A 20,155-nucleotide genomic window follows, 5' to 3' on the forward strand; every position below is an offset into this window, starting at 1 on the left:
AGAGCCTGCAGAACAAGCAGAGCAGTCAGAGCCTGGAGAGGGAAAGTGAGAACAGGAGCTCTGTAGGAGCAGCAGCTGAAGGCCAGGGGCTGTGAGCAGAGATATAGCTCGACCTGGCTGAAGTTACTAAAACCGGACACAGGAGTCCGAGGCTGTGGGACTGATATATACCCAGCAGCAGAAACCAACCGGCAGGGGATTCCAGGTCCTCTGGCCATAGAAGCCCGGAGGCTCAGTCACAAAGAAGGGACCAGCGCCGCCATCCAGGAGCGGAGGCTAACAGAAGGCCCCAAGTCACCAGCCATATGGGTGAGCACCACACGGTATACTCAGGGATGTGGGTTACTTGTAACCACTGACAGCAAGGTAGCCAGGAAGAGTGCAGATAAACGGGGAGGCCTACAACTCCACCTGGCCAGGGGAACTCCTGCTTGCTTGCAGACTGACCAGGCCCCTTATACTAGCCAGTACTCCCGGGAGGGTCTGCCTTGTACCATCAGTAAAGACCCTGAACTGCACCTCACGTCTCTGTGATTCCTTGCCGCACCAGCACCATTAGCACTGGGACCCTCACACCATCACTCCCATCATCTCTCGCATTAGCTGCCCTGAGGCATTACTTCTCCCGTGGTGAGTTATCCCATACTCGGCTGCGCAATCAACATCAGCCTCAGCGGTCGGCAGCGCAGCGGCGGTCCCCACTGACCGCAATCCACGGGTGGCGTAGTCGGACATTTGCTATACATTAAGACTGCCACTGGTTTGACCACCCTGGGCACGGACCGGGTCACCGCCACACGGAGACTACAACCCCCAGCATTCTACAACAGGCCCGGTTCCGGGTTCCCCTGCACAACACAGGCCCAGGGGGCGCGTCAACTTTGGCGTAGTCGGCAGGATTTCGTGCCCGCAACCACCGGGTACTGCGTGCCTGAAAAAGAGACTTTTATACTTACCTGTGGTGAAGTTTCCCGCCGTCCGGAGTCGTTTCCCGCCATCCGGAGCCGATTCCCGCCATCAGACGCCATCTTGGACCGTTTCCCGCCGTCTTCTGCCTTCTTCCCGCCATCCGCAGCTGCTTCCCGCCTTCGGATGCCATCTTCGGGACGCCGCACGGGAAGAAGAGGGGCGTGGACACCAAAAGCGCACGAGATCCGAAGCTCCGCCCCACGCTCCGCCCCACGCTCTGACGCTGCGCAAGGTCCTGGAAGGGAGGAAGAGCAACGCTGACGTCATCGGAGCGCGACGCCAGGTCCTCAACCCCGACGATCGACTGCGGAGCCGCGGCCTACGGAAGAAGAGCATCGCAAGGTAGGCCACGGTCCACTAGGGGGGAGGAGGATGCCGGATACCGAGGGGAGCTCCACTGCCACAGCCACCGCCAGCGCAACCGCTGCAGCAGTCATGCCATTCACCATGCCCTATATCCCGGGGGCAACCTGGCTACCCCAGTACTCAGGGGAGTCACATACTCTAAATGACTTTAGAGAAAGACTGGATAGCCTCTTCCAGGTGTACCCCCTCACAGAAGAGCAAAAAGTGAGCATCCTGGTGGCCCAATTAATCGGGGCAGCCCAAAGGGAGGTAAAGTCCTGGCCACCTAGGAGGAAGAGGACTGTCAGAGAAATACTAGCCCGCTGAAAGACACATTTGATACCCGCACCTCAGGCGAAATAAAGCTCAGATTTTACCGGTGTAATCAGCGGGCACATGAGAGTATAAGAGACTATGCTCTAAACCTACAAGAGGCCCTGAGAGCCATTAAGCAGGCAGACCCTGACAGCGTGGGAAATGAAGATAAGCTGTTGACTGAACAATTTATTGAGGGTCTATTGTGCAATGCCCACCGAACCCAGTTGCGGGCAATGGCCTTACAGGACCCTGACCTGGACTTTGCACAGTTCAAGGACAGAGCCATCCAGGTGCTCCGAGAACCGGCACCAGGTGGCGCTGTGACCCACAGGCCCCCTGCTATCACTTACCACCAGGAGACGGCGCCCTTGTCTGCAGGGCCTGTGGGAGCTGATGCGCAGGCTTTAAACAGTGACCCGGCTACAGACCTGCACCATCAGGTCCAAGAGCTGACTAAGAGCGTTGCCGCGCTAACCAGAACTGTGCAGTCTTTACAGGTCTCTTCTCCAGGAAAGATCCAGCTGGCATCCGGACCGGAGGACGTCCCGTGGCGCCGACTGAGGAGGACCCCACCGGCCAGAGGAAGACCCAGCGACAGATACAACGAGGACGGACGACCCATCTGCCGCCGCTGCAATCAACCCGGACATGTGGCAAGGTACTGTCATTTAAACGGGCACAACCTGGGGTAGAGGGCCAACCCCCAGGCATAAGACCATCAGGCCCATCAAACTGGCGTGATAAATAGTAGGGGGACGTCCAATCTTGCCTGTGGTACTGGATGGCATTCCTATGAGTGCCCTACTAGACACTGGGTCACAGGTGACCACCATCCCGTACGTGCTCTTTAAACAGTACTGGAATGACTCGGACATAACCCGCTACCCAGATGACGACCTGAGTATCATCGCCAGCAATGGTCAGCCCGTGCCGCAGGTGGGATTCAAAGAGGTGACCATTAAGATCGGTAAAGTCGAACTGGCGGCACAAGGACTGATTATAGTGGACATAGACCGTCATGAGAGTCACCCTAGAATAACCTTGGGAACTAATGTGATTGAAAATTGTCTTGCAGAGGTGATTCTTATTTTGCAACAGGTTGCCAAGAACGCCAGTTCCAGCCAGCAGCGTGTGCTCCAAAAAGAGATCCGGGCACTGATGAAACGGCAACAGGTGGAACTATCTGGTGGCGAGATAGGTAGCGTGAGAATGTGTGACCAGTTCCCTATTGCCATGCCCCCAAAAAGTGAGATGATGATTTGGTGCCGGGCAGCTATTGGTCTAAGAGGTAGAGACTACCAAGCAATGGTAGAACCCGTCTACTCAGACAGTAGGCCCACCATTTTGACAGCACGGGGGGTGGTCGATGTACGCCATGGGAGGGTGCCCGTTCGCATCATAAATATCGGGGAGAGAGAAGTACACCTGCCCCGGTATGCCACGCTAGCCAAATTGTTCACCATCAACCAGAACTCTGTACAGGCCGTGGAACCCTTGCCTCCATCTCAACCAGAGGAAGGTAACGGCTCTAAGAAACCAATGGAGGACTGGTGTCAGCAACTGCATTTGGGTACTGACTCCACTCCCTCACACCAGAAACAGGGAGTCTATCGGGTGGTTCGAGAGTACGAGAGAGTGTTTAGTAAACACCCGCTAGACTTCAGGCTAGTAAAGGGGTAGAACATCACATCCCCACGGGAGACCATCCTCCCATAAAGGAGAGATACCGACCCGTACCCCCGGCACACTACCAACACGCCAAGGGGATGCTTAGAGACATGAAGGAGGCTGGGGTAATCAGGGACAGCTGTAGCCCCTGGGCAGCTCCACTAGTCTTAGTGAAAAAGAAAGACAACACCATGAGAATGTGTGTAGACTACAGGAAGGTCAACCGTATCACACACAAAGATGCGTACCCGTTACCAAGGATAGAAGAGTCCTTAGCTGCATTAAAATCTGCTAACTTCTTCTCTACTTTGGATCTCACTAGCGGGTACTGGCAGGTTCCTGTAGCAGAGGCGGACCGGGAGAAGACCGCATTCACCACCCCGATGGGTCTCAGCGAATTTAACTGTATGCCGTTCGGGCTCTGCAACGCACCAGGAACCTTCCAACGGTTGATGGAATGCTGTTTGGGACACCGGAACTTCGAGACGGTCCTGTTATACCTGGACGATGTCATCGTCTATTCCAAGACCTACGAGGACCACCTGAAACACCTGGCAGAAGTGTTCGAAGCTCTGGCAAACTACGGCCTAAAGGTGAAACCCTCCAAGTGTCACCTCCTGAAACCAAAGGTGCAATACCTGGGACACGTGGTGAGTGCTGACGGAGTGGCTCCTGACCCTGATAAGATCACCGTGATTAAGGACTGGCCAAGACCCTCCAGCATAAAGGAAGTGCGGCAGTTCCTCGGGTTGGTAGGCTACTACCGAAGATTCATTCCCGGTTTCACCAAAATGGCAGCCCCTATGCAGGACCTCCTGATAGGTCAATCTCGGAAAGCCAAAAACCAGAAGCCGCCCTTTAGGTGGGAAAAGCTGGAAGAGGAGTCCTTCTGCCAGCTGAAGATGGCCATCACGGGGGATGAAATCCTGGCATATCCAGACTACAGCCAGCCCTTTATCCTCCACACGGACGCAAGCAACATCGGGCTAGGAGCCGTACTGTCCCAGATCCAGCAAGGGAAAAAACGGATAATCGCTTACGCCAGCCGAAAGCTACTGCCCACGGAGAGGAACCCTGAGAATTATAGCTCATTCAAGCTGGAGTTCCTGGCAGTAGTGTGGGCAGTGACCGAACGTTTCAAGCATTACCTTGCCTCCTCCAAATTCACCGTGTTCACGGATAACAACCCGTTGACACACCTGGACACTGCAAGGCTCGGTGCCCTGGAACAGAGATGGATGGCCCGCCTGTCCAACTTTGAATTCACCATCAGATACCGGGCAGGACGCTCAAATGCCAACGCGGATGCCCTGTCTAGAATGCCGAACTTACCGGACGTAGGGGAAGATCCAGAAGATCTGGAAGAAGTTGAGCTCCCTGCGTTCCACCGTCATGGGATTACCCTGTATTCCCACCGTGTGAAGGACAGGCGCTCCATGACATTCAATCCCTTGCCCCACTACAACTGGGCGGAGACGCAAGACAGTGATCCCGCAGTCCATTTGGTGAAGGAAATGCTGACCCAGGCCGATGCCCGTCTTGACCCAGATGCTCCGGAGGAGACCAAGCAACTGTGGAAGGAGAAAAGTAAGCTGTTCCTCTACAGGGAGAAGCTGTGCCGGAGAATGGTTAACTCTCGAACACATGAGTTGACCTGGCAGGTAGTGGTCCCAAGACGAGACGCGGCTATGGTTCTGGAGGCATACCACAACGGAGCAGGGCATTTCGGATGGAAGAAGCTGGAGTTCTTGTTGCGTGAACGGTTCTACTGGGTAGGCATGAGAGGAGTCATCGAGAGGTGGTGCAGAGACTGTGGCCCGTGCCACCTGAGAAGAAAAGACCGAGCCAGCCAGAAGACTCCCCTGCAGCCCATCATCACCAGACAGCCACTGGAACTGGTAGCCCTGGACCATGTGAAACTGGCTCCAAGCAGATCTGGGTATGTCTACGCCCTCACAATCGTAGATCATTACTCCCGGTTCCTGGTTGTGGTCCCGGTCAAGGACTTAACGGCTCAAACAGCACCTAGAGCCTTCCAGCAGCACTTCTGCCGTCCACACGGGTACCCGGACCAAGTGTTGACAGACCAAGGACCAGCCTTCGAAGCCGAGGTCTTCCAGGAGTTCTGCAACCTCTATGGCTGCAAGAAGATAAGAACAACGCCCTATCACCCTCAAACCAATGGACTCTGCGAGAAGATGAACCAGGTGATGATAGATCTGCTAAAAACATTGCCCCTGGAAGAATGCAATCTGTGGCCTGAGAAACTGCCCGATCTGGTGGACCTGTATAACCACATCCCTGTAGGTTCAACCAACTGTACCCCGGCTTACCTAATGAGAGCAAGACCTGGTAAGCTGCCTATTGACCTGGATATGGGAGTCCTGACGCCTGAGGACACCTCGCCAGAGGCAGACTGGGATACAGAACGGCAGCAGCAGTATCGGAAAGTACAGGAGAGCGTCGAGCGAAGTCTGTCTCAAGCTAGAGAAAGGCAAGAGAAGGCTTATAACCAGTATGCTCCCGCTGTTCTCCTGGTACCTGGAGAGCAGGTCTTGAAGAGGAAGAGGCGGCTCCACAAGTTGGACGACCAGTGGGAGAAGGACCCGTACACCGTACTGCCATCAAGCCATGAGAACCCAAAAATCTGCATAATCAGTAAGGATGGAGGAGAAACCACAGCCATTGTCTCCAGAGACCACCTGAAGAAGTGTCCCGAGCAGCTGCAAAGCCCTGAAGAAGATCAAGAAAACCCTCAACCCGCAGAGGAAAGGGAAGAAATGATCAGTACCGTACTCGGAGACTTCCCCCGGTCTTGGACACAAGTAAACGGCGCTGTCGTGGTACCCGTCCTCACCTTTCTCCAGCCAGCCCCGCAAGTGCCTACAGAGGAACCGGTAGAGCTGGAAGAGCAGCCGGCCCAAGAGGCAGAAGAGTCCACACCAGCAGTACAGGAGGATCAACCCTCTGCTAGTAGTAAGCCTGCCGTGCCCCTAGTGAGCCAAAGAGTGCGCAGACAGCTGCCCAGCTTACCCATAACACCTCCTACACCCTGTAGTGCAGAACCAGTTAGTGAGCTCCGTAGGTCCACTAGAGGTCAGATGCCCGCTCGCTGGAGAATCTAAACTAATGCACTGTGAATTTATCTGTTAACTGTTTATGGTTTATGTTTGTTGCCTGTTATTAATTATGTTTCTCAGTTACCCTGCAGATTTTTATGGACTAACAGGTTATGAACGCTGGATAACCGGAACAGTTTTGTAGATAGTTGCACCTTGGTGCCTCTTGTGAAGACGGCCGCGGAAGAGAAAACCTGTCTGGCGTGGCCTACTTGCGGCCCAAAGTAGCTAGCTCCAGCCTTGCAGCCACGCCCAAGGACAACGCAAGGGGTTTGCTTTGGACAGGTCCCCTACTTCCCTTAAAACTTCACCTTGGGTGATATGGACACCCGTGACCTTTAAAGAACTACAGCTTCTTGTAAATATGTTATCGAATTATTGTTATACCCTGTTATTATGTTTTAAAAATGTGTTTAGTCCCGGAGTACTAAAATTTACTAGGGGGGAATGTGACACCCCAGGGGTCTGGTTGCCACAGTAATAGAGATATTATGTCTGAGAGCAAGTGGGAGGTTTCTCTGGTCAGGAGCCCTAAGCATGCAACACTGCCCACCCAGACCTGGGAGGGGAGGAATCTGCCCTTATAAACTGGGTCTGGGGCGGGATTAGGTTAGACAGAGACAGAGCCTGCAGAACAAGCAGAGCAGTCAGAGTCTGGAGAGGGAAAGTGAGAACAGGAGCTCTGTAGGAGCAGCAGCTGAAGGCCAGGGGCTGTGAGCAGAGATATAGCTCGCCCTGGCTGAAGTTACTAAAACCGGACACAGGAGTCCGAGGCTGTGGGGACTGATATATACCCAGCAGCAGAAACCAACCGGCAGGGGATTCCAGGTCCTCTGGCCATAGAAGCCCGGAGGCTCAGTCACAAAGAAGGGACCAGCGCCGCCATCCAGGAGCGGAGGCTAACAGAAGGCCCCAAGTCACCAGCCATACGGGTGAGCACCACACGGTATGCTCAGGGACGTGGGCTACTTGTAACCGCTGACAGCAAGGTAGCCAGGAAGAGTGCAGATAAACGGGGAGGCCTACAACTCCACCTGGCCAGGGGAACTCCTGCTTGCTCGCAGACTGACCAGGCCCCTTATACTAGCCAGTACTCCCGGGAGGGTCTGCCTTGTACCATCAGTAAAGACCCTGAACTGCACCTCACGTCTCCTTGCCGCACCAGCACCATTAGCACTGGGACCCTCACACCATCACTCCCATCATCTCTCACATTAGCTGCCCTGAGGCAATACTTCTCCCGTGGGGAGTTATCCCATACTCGGCTGCGCAAACAACATCAGCCTCAGCGGTTGGCAGCGCAGCGGCGGTCCCCACTGACCGCAATCCACGGGTGGCGTAGTCGGACATTTGCTATACATTAAGACTGCCACTGGTTTGACCACCCTGGGCACGGACCAGGTCACCGCCACACGGAGACTACAACCCCCAGCATTCTACAACAGGCCCGGTTCCGGGTTCCCTGCACAACACAGGCCCAGGGGGCGCGTCACATGGATTTATGTAGTGTGAAGTTGACAAGCACTTTCCAAGTGATGCTAAAATCGCTTGGGAAGCGCTTGTCAACCCGCATGCGGAAATGAAAGTGAAGACCGCTTCATTTCCGCATGCCCCTGGCAGGAAACCACATGTACAATCCGCATGCGTTTTTTCCTGCCAGAGAGATGCAGAAACGCTCAGGAAAAAATCCTGAGCATTTCTGCATCGTGTGCACATACCCTAACAGCATGCTTATTTCTGTGTGTCCTGTTATATTATACCTCTTCTTTTTCAGAATTAAAGCCTACAGAAAGAACGTCTTGGCAAAATGTGTATGTATTGTATGTCTTATATATATAGTGCTTTTGCTGCTTTGATTTAAAAAAAAAATATATATATATTAACGCCCATTCAAAGATTATGATTTTCTCAATTTACAGCTCAGCCGGAAGATCAAGCAATGTCTCTAAGGTTATAAAGTATTGAAGCCTTGTGTGGCAGGGTTGAAGAATATATTAACTTGTCAAACACTTTCTCTATTTAAACAAACTTTTAGATTTAACACCTTTTGTGTTTTTGTTAAATTCTAGTCAGTATTAAAAAAAAAGTAAAGCACGTGTATTTTTTATAAATCCATCTTTCTAGTTTTCAATGGATGTAAAGGAAAACTCTGAAAATAGCTAATTTTTTCTGTCATGTGCTAATTGACTATTGTAGAAAAGGCAGTACACGGTGTAATACAGCGACTTGCTGGCATTACGGTAATCGTCCAGGATGTGTTTTACCTGACCATGTACCTTCCCCCTCAGGTGACTGGTCACATGACTGTGACATAGCACAGGTCCTGCACGCACCGAATGTCTGTCTGATCACATGACTGTGACATCAGCAAGGTCCTGTCAGTGTGTGTGTGTGTGCACGGGATGCATATATAAACTCTGCTTGATGGGAGACAGGTGTGTTCGGTGTGTTCTGTGAGAGAGGCGTAAGGCCTGTTCCCGTGTGTGTGGGACACCGACCGTGTGAGGCCTAGTGAGGCCGAGTGAAGCCTGGTGCCTGAAAGGCAGAGCCTGGATCCTGTGTGGATGCTAGTGGCCTTGGAAGGCAGAGGCTTGAGTAAGAGTCCTGAAAGGCAGAGCCTGGATCCTGTGTGGATGTCAGTGGCCTTTGAGGGAACGACGGCTGGAGACCCCTACCTGGGAAGCCGCAAAGCCACAGTGGTGGCGGAGTAATGGACTGAGACAGCTAAACCCGGCAAAGGTAATACCCTGTGTTATATGGACATTAATATGGACATTGCTATTTTATTACCTTGCTGAAGGCTGTTACTTGGGCCACTTGGGCCTGTCTGCTACTTGAGAGACTCCCGGATGTTAAGTGTGGAAACATGCCGGTGGCGGACTAAGATGGACTGTGTGAACTGTGGTTTATGAAGTAATAAACTGCTGAGCATTGTTTAAAAACGGAAAGACATCGCACGTGTGCATTGATTGTCGCAGCAAAGCGAGTATTCCCCATTATGATGACTAGTGCTGCCTTACATATGGTTCGAGAGTGCGGGCAGCTGCAGCCCGGTTGCTAGGGGCAACGGCACAGGACGAGTGTGGATTAAAGCATCTGGCTGCAACTCGGCGGGGTTGCGAAGATTGGCGTCGCACTCAAACCTGGTTTGCCGTGGCTCGGCAGGGCTCACGAAGTTTAAAGCATCTGGCTGCAACTCGGCGGGGTTGCGAAGGTTGTCGTCGCACTCAAATCCGGTTTTGCTGTGGTTCGGCGGGGCCACGAAAATTTTCCGGGGAGAGCGGTGAAGTTCTGGTGTGAACAGTGCACCGCGATGGCTGTGAACGGAGCAGCAAATGGGTCTGATGAGTCGGACCGCATATATGAGAAACGTCTACTGGACATGAAACTGGACATGGTGCAGCAACCACAGGAGCTGTGGGCACCATATGGAATGGCGGCAGTGGACCATTCTATGAACTCTCCGGGGGCGCCAGTGTTGTCCCAGAGTGCCCGGGGAAGTGGTAAGAGCTGTTGTGAACTAAGTCCTAAGACTATTGCTGATTTTTTTTCTAAAAATTACCCTGTAGGTGTGTTTGTTAAAAAGGGGGCGGAGTCTAAAAGGGGCAGATTTTCAAAACAGCGTAGAGTGCAGAAAACTGGAAATTGTTACTGGTTGTGGGTTGGTACCTCCTAAAAATGACAATGTGACCGTTGATAACGGGGGAACTCCAGTAGAAGGGGGTGACGTCAAAGTGGGAGGTGACCTGTTAGTCCACAACACCATGGGGAGTGACACAGACCCCGTAGCTGACTGTGACACTATGAAAGTAAAAAGTGAGTTCAGTCAGGAGGGGCTAGACGAGGGGAGAGAGTCCCCCTCTCGTCGTCGACGGCGCAAGGGCCACAAAAAGGTTGCTCCGGTAGTCCTCGCTGAAAATGAAAATAAAGAGAATGTAGTACTGTGTGCCTTTGCTTCAAGTGTGGATCCTCCATTAGAGATAGAAAAGGAGGTGATGTTGCCAGTAGCAACCTCCGGTACGGTACCGAGTCAGAAGGATCTGACAGCCCTGAAAGAGGAGGCGGCCAGTCATGACCAAGAGCTGGAGCCTATCAGGCAGCAGTATCAGAGTGACGTGCAGCAACTAAGGGAAAACCTGGGGAACGTGTCCTCATACCAGCTGAACCTGGAATCTGAACAGCAGAAAATATACCAGGTTATGAGGAACTGGCAGCGAGATGTGGAGGGAAGCAACGCGGAAATTAACCATTGGAAGGAAATGTTCTATGGAATTAAGGAGGACCGCCGCAAAATCAAGGAGGAGGTTTTTCAATTAGAGATTGACAGAGCGGTGTGTGAAGATGAGTTATGCGAGGTGAAAGATCGCTTCTCCCTGGTACAGTTAGAGCTGTCTGTCCTCAAAGAGGCGCTGCAGCATGAAGTTGCTGGGCGTGAACAAACCCTAGAATGACTGCGCAAACAGCTCAACCAGGAGCTGTGTGACTCCAAGAAGGAGTGTGGTGAACGCAGTAGGGAACTGCAACAGAGTAAGAGAGATTATGAGGATCTCCTCAAGGTGAAGAAAAAACTAGAGGAGGATAAGGCAGGTGCAGGGCAAGTGCGCCAAGTGGTTGAGACCACTCTGCAAGACACCCGTGAGGAGAATGATGATCTTCGGGGAAAGACCCTAGATCTGGAAGCTCAGGTGAAGGAGCTACAGATGTCCTGTGATACTCTCCAGAAGGCGGAGACGTACCTTAAGGAAACAGTCAGCAAGATGGAAGCTGAGCGAGAGAGGATGGAGGAGTCCATCGGAAAAACCACAGACCAGGGCCAGGAGTTGACCGCTGGTCATGGGAGGTATGAAGCAGATACCTCCTCGAGTGATGTGGGCTCGGAGGGTTCGGTGGATGTCGGAGCCGAGATCAAGCAGCTCAAGGAGTTGCTACAAACCCAGTGGACGCAAGAGAGGCGTGAGAGACTGGCTATTGAGAGCCGAGTGGGCACATTGGAGACGGAGAGGTCTGAGAGAGCTCTGCTGCTGGAAGAGCTGTTGAAGCAGGAAGAGCTTCAGAGACGGGCCGCTGAGAGGCGAGTGGCGGAGCTAGAGGAAGAAGTTTCCGGGCTCAAAAGTCGCCTGACAAAGTATCACTCAGTGAACGAGGCCTTCTTGGAGAAGGAAAAGGGCGAACACGTTGCACTCACTCCCTTATACCATGAGAAGGTGGACCTGAGGAGAGCTAAGAGAGTGTTAACCACACATAAATATGAGATGGAAGTGGTCAAGACGAAAATTCGTGAATTTGTAGCTGTGAGTCAGCTCAGGGGAAGCATACAGGGTGAAGAAGCTTGAGGTCAATTGCCCCTGAAACCTGAGCTGGTTGATCGTCTGGAAACCACTGGTGAGACCGAAACGTCTCGGTACAAGTGCCTTGTAGATGTACCCGAGGATTTGAGGGAAGAATGCACCAGTGAGTCCGTGCATGAGGAGTTTAAGAAGGCCGTGGGAGCCTGTAAGGTGTACTTGACCTCAGAAGCTAAACAGCTGGTGGTCCTGTCCACGACCGAAGTCACAGTGAAGAGGGTGGCTATCCTAAGTGACATGCACTGGCGATGTATTCGCACAAAGCGGTTTCTCCGGTTGAAGACGGAACAAGCCGTTAGACAACTGGAGTTGATGAGGAAAGCTCACAGTATGCGTGAAGAGGTCATCCGGGTGCCTCATGTTCTGGTGAGGAAGCTCGTTGGGAGAAATGGTCGAGCCATGCAGATGATGGTCAAGAAGTCTGGGGTGGTGAAAGTAAGCAGTCCACATGATCGTCAGGACTGGATACCCGACGAAGACGGCATGGTATCATTCTCCGCTGTAGGAACAGAAGAAAGCCTGGGATATATGCGCATGCTGTTGGAGTACCGAGTGACCTACCTGCGAGAGGTAGAACAGTTGAATCTCGCTAGACTGCGAGTGGATAGACAGCATCATCTGAGCAGCAGAAGATGGCAGCCGTCTAGAAATTGTGAGACCCGACAGAGAAAGGGCCCCCTAAATAACAGAACAGCTACAGCTGAAGTTAGGGACCTTTCAAGATGTCCTGAGAGTAGTGGGCGTGGGTTTAGAGGTAGTGAGACCTCCAGTAACTCAGGTTTGAGCAGCCCATACAAACGACCCAATAGAGGACGGGACATTACGGAGTCGAACCAGACCTTAGATACCAGGGCATGTGAGTCACACCGCTGTATGACTGACCGCTGGGAGCGGGGGAGACCTGACGAGGTTACGACTGACCGCTGGGAGCGGGGGAGGTCTGACAAGATTATGACTGACCGCTGGGAGCGGGGGAGACCTGACAAGGTTACAACTGACCGCTGGGAGCGGGGGAGCTCTGACAAGGTTACAACCCGGAAAGGTGACCTGACGAAGTCAGTGACAGTGACAAATGGTAGGTCCCTAAGGAATGGGCTAATGTCATTGACTAATGTTCCAGGGGCTGAGTAGCACAATTGTAAAGTACATGGTCTCTATGTGAGCTGGGGGTTATAGTGATTGTGTATATTATGTGTTCAACCCCACAAGTTTGAACAGAGGGGGGGGGGTATGTAATGCAGCGACTTGCTGGCATTACGGTAATGGTCCAGGATGTGTTTTACCTGACTATGTACCTTCCCCCTCAGGTGACTGGTCACATGACTGTGACATAGCACAGGTCCTGCACGCACAGAATGTCTGTCTGATCACATGACTGTGACATCAGCAAGGTCCTGTCAGTGTGTGTGTGTGTGTACGGGATGCATATATAAACCCTGCTTGATGGGAGACAGGTGTGTTCGGTGTGTTCTGTGAGAGAGGCGTAAGGCCTGTTTCCGTGTGTGTGGGACACCGACCGTGTGAGGCCTAGTGAGGCCGAGTGAAGCCTGGTGCCTGAAAGGCAGAGCCTGGATCCTGTGTGGATGCTAGTGGCCTTGGAAGGCAGAGGCTCGAGTAAGAGTCCTGAAAGGCAGAGCCTGGATCCTGTGTGGATGTCAGTGGCCTTTGAGGGAACGACGGCTGGAGACCCCTACCTGGGAAGCCGCAAAGCCACAGTGGTGGCGGAGTAATGGACTGAGACAGCTAAACCCGGCAAAGGTAATACCCTGTGTTATATGGACATTAATATGGACATTGCTATTTTATTACCTTGCTGAAGGCTGTTACTGGAGCCACTTGGGCCTGTCTGCTACTTGAGAGACTCCCGGATGTTAAGTGTGTAAACATGCCGGTGGCGGACTAAGATGGACTGTGTGAACTGTGGTTTAAGAAGTAATAAACTGCTGAGCATTGTTTAAAAATGGAAAGACATTGCCCGTGTGCATTGATTGTCGCAGCGAAGCGAGTATTCCCCATTATGATGACTAGTGCTGCCTTACAACGGATACAGCACCTATGTCAGTGAAAGGTGCCAGACCAATATAATCTGTATATGACCTCCTGTTCATCTATCTGCATTTCATTCCGTGAATCATGCACACATCCGTCCATCTCTGCCGAGGACTGGCAGCCATCTTTCCTAGCACCTTCATTGATGGCTAGTGTTGAGCGATACCTTCCGATATCGGGAAATATCGGATCGGATTGGATCGGACCAATATCCAAAAAATATCGGATATCGCCGATTCCGATACCGGAAACCAATGCAAGTCAATGTGACACAAATATCGGAATGAAAATAAACCCTTTCTTTCCTTGTAGGTTAATTCTACATGAAGGAAAACAACTAAGAATAATGTAGAATGTATTACATGAAAAGCCAGCAATTCAGCAGCGGCATACACCGGTACCCGACAATTTAGAACAGAAAGAATAGAGCATCACACATAGATTAGATAGATAGAAACATGTCAGTCACATATATAATAAGTACAGTGATAGTGTTGATTACTGTACTTGTCATTTAGTGTTAAAGGATTTATTTAAAAAAATAATAGTGTTTTCATGCACCGTCTCTTTAAAAAAGCCGGCCGGCAATTCAGCTTCGGTACCCGACAATTTAGAACAGAAAGAATAAAGCATCACACATAGATTAGATAGATAGAAACATGTCAGTCACATATATAAGAAGTACAGTGATAGTGTTGATTACTGTACTTGTCATTTAGTGCTAAAATAAAGGATTTCTTAAAAAAAAAATTGGTGTGGGGTTCCCCGTAATTTTAGTCTCTAGCGGAGGTTAAGCAGATGGCTGGGGCAGATGTTTGAAGCCTGGGGAGGGGGTAATACCCACTGAGCTTCCCAGGCTACTAATATCAGCCCCCAGCTGAATACCTAGCCTTTACTAGCTATTAAAATGGGGGACCCCCCAAAAAATTATGTGGGGTCCCCCCTATTTTAATAGCTAGCAAAGGCTAGGCAGACAGCTGGGGGCTGATATTAATAGCCCAGGAAGGGTGCCATGAATATTGGCCCCCTCCCAGGCTAGAAACACCAGCCGTCAACCGCCCCAGAAATGGTGCATCCATAGGATGCGCCAATTCTGGCACTTAGCCTCGCTCTTCCCACTTCCCTGTAGCGATGGCAGTGGGGTAATAGGGCTGGGGTTGATGTCAGCTTATAATGCCAGCTGACATCAAGCCCAGGTTAGTAATGGAGAGGCGTCTAAAAGACACCCCCCATTACTAACCCCATAGTTAAAGTTAAAAAAAAACACAAACACCCAGAATAAAGTCCTTTAATTGAAATAAACACACAATTCTTTATTGTTCTAAATTAAACTATACTTACCATCACGCCCATTCCAGCTGAAGCCATTGTCTTCTGCAATAAAAGTAAAATAATAAACCAACATCATCCTTACCTTTCCATGATTCCCAGGACGGCTCCAGCTCTGCTACATTCTCTCATGCTCACTGCAAGCACAGGAGAATTTTCCCACGCTGTCAGTGACGTGCATGAGGTGAGCCGAGTTCATTGGACATGACCTCGGCTCATCTGGATGCCGTCACAGGCAGACACTGAGGAGCGCAAGCATGCCTGCGCTTCTCAGTGTCTGCGGCATAGCAAGCTGGATGGCAACTTTCGGCTGCGATCCAGCCTGTCATGTGAATGTAGCAGAGCTGGAGCCATCCTGGGAACCATGGAAAGGTAAGGATGATGTTGGTTTATTATTTTACTTTTATTGCAGAAGACATTGGCTTCAGCTGGAATGGGCGTGATGGTAAGTATGGTTTAATTTAGAACATTAAAAAATTGTGTGTTTATTTCAATTAAAGGACTTTATTCTGGGTGTTGTGTTTTTTTTAATTACTTTACTAGAAATTCATGGCGGTCATGTCTAATATTGGCGTGACCCCATGAACTTTGGGCTTAGGCCAGCTGATAATACCAAGCTGGCCCTAACCCCTTTATTACCCAGTGAGCCACCGCACTGTTAGAGATGTTAGTCCCGAACAACCCTCCTCCTTTTCAGCTTTTTGCTTAAAAGCAATTGCAAGAAGGGACCCACAATGGTAATATTAGTTGTAAGTAATTCTAGGATTATTTGTGATCATAACAGAACATGAGCACATGAGGCCTGCAAGATAACAAGATTTTAGTGAATGCTTTAGGAATAGTTCATGTGGCTGGGGTAACATATAGAAGCAATATTGGATCCAGCTCACCGTAGGGAACATCTTGAAAGTGTTCAGAGCACGGAAACATCACGTTGTGGCATAGCACAGTCATAAAATGAAGGTAATTCAGATCAACGTACCGTGAATAGGCTTTTATTCACAAAGTGCATAACAGAGGCAGGATCAGCAGTAGTTAGGAGAAATGTGACAAACGCATTTCGGGTGACAGCCCACCCTTATTGACTGGTGGTGGGCTGTCACCCGAAAACAGTTGACGCATTTCTCCTAGCTGTACTGCTGATCCTGTCCTTTGTTATGCAATTTGTGTGAATAAAAGCATTCACAGTTCGTTGAGCTGGATTACCTTCATATCATGCGGTAAAGAATACCTCTAAGGCTGCGTGCCCACTATGCGTTTTTCAAGCGTTTCTGCCGCGGAATTTCCGCAGCGAAACCGCTTAAAAAACGCTAGGTAATCCGTCCCCCATGGTCCCCAATGACAAGCCACAATGTCAATGCCCATGCTGCTGATTTTTCCACAGCGTTTGTGCTGCGCTCAAAAATCCGCAGCATGTCCATTAAGCATGTCCATGACTCAGTGACATCATGGTAGGTCCTTCACAACGCCGAGAGCAGTGCAAGAGACCGGACGGAGCAGCGAAAACACTGGGAGGACATCGGAAGGTGAGTATAAACTTTTTTTTTTTTTTTTTTAACTAACTTGGTCACACTGTATAAAATCCATGCCGGTTGCATGGATTTATATAGTGTGAACAAGTTGTCAAGCACTTTTCCAAGTGATGCTAAAATCGCTTGGAAAAGCGCTTGATAACCCGCATGCAGAAATGCATGCAAAGAAGCTTGACAAACGCTTCTACCTGCCGGGAAAAATGATGTAAAAACCGCATGCATTTTTCCCGCCAGGGAGAAGCGTAAAAAATATGCTGCATTTCTGCATCGTGGGCACATAGCCTTAATGCAGCTAACAAATGTTCAGTTAAGATGGTTACCTCCATAATCATGTAAAAAATCTGTTTTGTAATTATTAAAATATTATAAGTGATACATTTTGCTTTAAAGGGAACGTGACAGCAGACATGGACATCATGCATCAGGCACTGGCTGTATATTCTCAGCCAGGTATGTTTGACTTTCAAACACCGCAGCGTTTTAGAGAAAAACAGTCTAAAAGCCGCCGGGGACCGAGACGCGCTATAGACTAGTCAAAAAGACCAGTCCCCAGCAAATTCTCCCGCCCGCTACCAGCGACTCACAGGTCCCTCCGTGTACGCGAGTGCAGGGAGAAGCTGCCGGGACCTTCCTGTCCGACTAGTCTTACATGCAACTTTTTGACCGGCAGCTTTTAAATTGTTATTTTCCAAAACGTCACAGCATTTCCGAGTCATACAGTCAGTGCCTGATACTCGCTGCCCGATTCCCCTTAGGCCTCATTGACCCGTCCATGTTTAAACACGTATATGAAAAAAAGGTACCAGTATCTTCAGTGTGTCTGTTTTTACCATTGGGGATTTTCACGGATGAATTAAGAAAATAAATGACAAAGTTCCTCCTATACAATGCAGTCTTATATACGGATAGTACACAGACACAATCCATGTGCTGTATGTGTTTTTCATGAACCCAAAGACTTATATTCATCCATGCTGCCATAAAAAACTTGGACAGGTGAAAAGCATCATAGAACACGTACCCAATATAGCCTATCCATGAAAAACACACACACGTACGTGTAACATGGACGTCTGAATGAGGCTTAACAGTACTTAGTCTGTTATTTCCACTGTTATTGACTCTGCCGTTACTACATCTTACGGCAGAGGCACTCCACCAACCATGCAGAAGCTCTCCGGTTTATTAATGATGCCCCCGAAGTACTAAACCTTAGAATATTTTAAAATCTTCATACACCAATCTTTTCATAGAATATTGATATCTTGTATCACTCGTATTTTGGCAGTATGGCGGCGATATCACAAGGAAGATGAAGCTGCTGAAAAGACAAGCTGAAGGCAAGAAAAAAATGAGGAAAATCGGCAGTGTCGATGTGCCTAAAGATGCATTCAATAGTGTATTAAAGAGATGGTTGGACAAGTGACACCGTAGAACTAACACTACCTCCTCAGCAGACTATGGATGTAGAAAAGCAGAAATGCAAGTCTGGTTGGGACAAAGATTTCCCAACGTGCTGCAATTCCTGAGATTAGGAAACCTAATAAAACCTGATCTTTAAGGGTTTTTTGCTAATGTTGCAGAGCATAATAAATGCCAAGTACATTAATAAGGCTCTGTTCACATGTCCGTTTATCTTTTCATTTTAGAACCAACAAACCCCAGATAAATGGCATTAGCATCCTGTGCATTCCTGGTTCAAATGCAAGTGGGGGGATCATTAATTTATAAGGAGGCCATCTGGTTACTTGTAGTTTATTTTTAGAATGGTAGAGTTCTGCATTCAGGGCTAATTTTTTTTCTCAGTTCTAAAAATTATACAGTACTCGGACCCCCGTATAAATCAATGGGGCCCCTCTACTTCTGTTTGAAACAAGATGTTAATTTAGTTTATCTGCAAGAAGTTTGTGTGTTCTCCCTGTGAGTTTCCGCCCACACTCCAAAGAGAGTGACAGGGGATCTAGATTGTGAGCCCCAGTGGGGACAGCGATGATTGTAAAGCGCTGCAAAATATGATGGCTCTATATGCGCAAAGCATAATAAATCTCTTCCATTTGTCTGTTCTATATGGTATAGACAAAAAAAAGATAAGCGGACATGTAACAATTCTGGGGGGAGGATTTGTAACTTTTGTCTTTTGTAGTGTAAATCTATGTAATGATACTGTTTTATGTTTTTTTTTTTATAAACAAACGCAGTTCTCACATCAATATGAATAATCATATTGGCATTTTTTATGGGTTATTGAAAAGTTTATCATTTTCTTGGAATGGGTGGGGGTTGGGTAAGGATTGCACAAAGCTACAACCCCTGGCAAAAATTATGGAATCACCGGGCTCTGAGGATGTTCTTTCAGTTGTTTAATGTTGTTGAAAAAAAGCAGATCACAGACATGGCACAAAACTAAAGTCATTTCATATGGCAACTTTAGGGCTTTAAGAAACACTGAAAGAAATCAAGATTAAAAATGTGGTACTCAGTAAGGGTAATTTTTTTCAGATCAAGCAGAGGGAAAAAATTATGGAATCACTCAATTCTGAGGAAAAAATTATGGAATCGCCCTGTAAATTTTCATTTCCAAAATTAACACCTGCGTCAAATTAGATCTGCTCGTTAGTCTGCATCTAAAAAGGAATGATCACACCTTGGAGAGCTGTTGCACCAAGTGGACTGACATTAATCATGGCTCCAACACGAGGGATGTCAATTGAAACAAAGGAGAGGATTATCAAACTCTTAAAAGAAGGTAAATCATCACGCAATGTTGCAAAAGCTGTTGGTTGTTCACAGTCAGCTGTGTCTAAAATCTGGACCAAATACAAACAACATGGGAAGGTTGTTAAAGGCAAACATACTGGTAGACCAAGGAAGACATCAATCTTCAAGACCGGAAACTTAAAGCAATATGTCTCCGAAACAGGAAATGCACAAAAAAACAAATGATGAATGAATGGGAGGAAACTGGAGTCAATGTCTGTGACCGAACTGTAAGAAACCGCCTAAAGGAAATGGGATTTACATACAGAAAAGCTAAACATAAGCCATCATTAACACCTAAACCGAAAAAAAGAAGGTTACAATGGGCTAAGGAAAAGCAATCGTGGACTGTGGATGACTGGATGAAAGTCATATTCAGTGATGAATCGCGAATCTGCATTGCGCAAGGTGATGATGCTGGAACTTTTGTTTGGTGCCGTTCCAATGAGATTTATAAAGATGACTGCATGAAGAGAACATGCAAATTTCCTCAGTCATTGATGATATGGGGCTGCATGTCAGGTAAAGGCACTGGGGAGATGGCTGTCATTACATCTTCAATAAATGCCCAAGTTTACATTGATATTTTGGACAGTTTTCTTATCCCATCAGTTGAAAGGATGTTTGGGGATGATGACATCATTTTTCAAGATGATAATGCATCCTGCCATAGAGCAAAAACTGTGAAAACATTCCTTGGAAGAAGACACATAAGGTCAATGTC

At 49.1% G+C, this 20,155-nt stretch overlaps 1 pseudogene; it reads left to right on the top strand.

The window, feature by feature from the left end:
- LOC141160822 (translation factor GUF1, mitochondrial-like) overlaps positions 1 to 18,100 on the top strand; it is a 48,734-nt pseudogene extending 30,634 nt beyond the window's left edge.
- The last annotated feature ends 2,055 nt before the right edge of the window (positions 18,101 to 20,155 follow it).

Source organism: Phyllobates terribilis, unplaced genomic scaffold (assembly GCF_046119375.1).
Source record: "Phyllobates terribilis strain yellow unplaced genomic scaffold, ASM4611937v1 Scaffold_9__5_contigs__length_417890890, whole genome shotgun sequence".
Taxonomy (NCBI): domain Eukaryota; kingdom Metazoa; phylum Chordata; class Amphibia; order Anura; family Dendrobatidae; genus Phyllobates; species Phyllobates terribilis.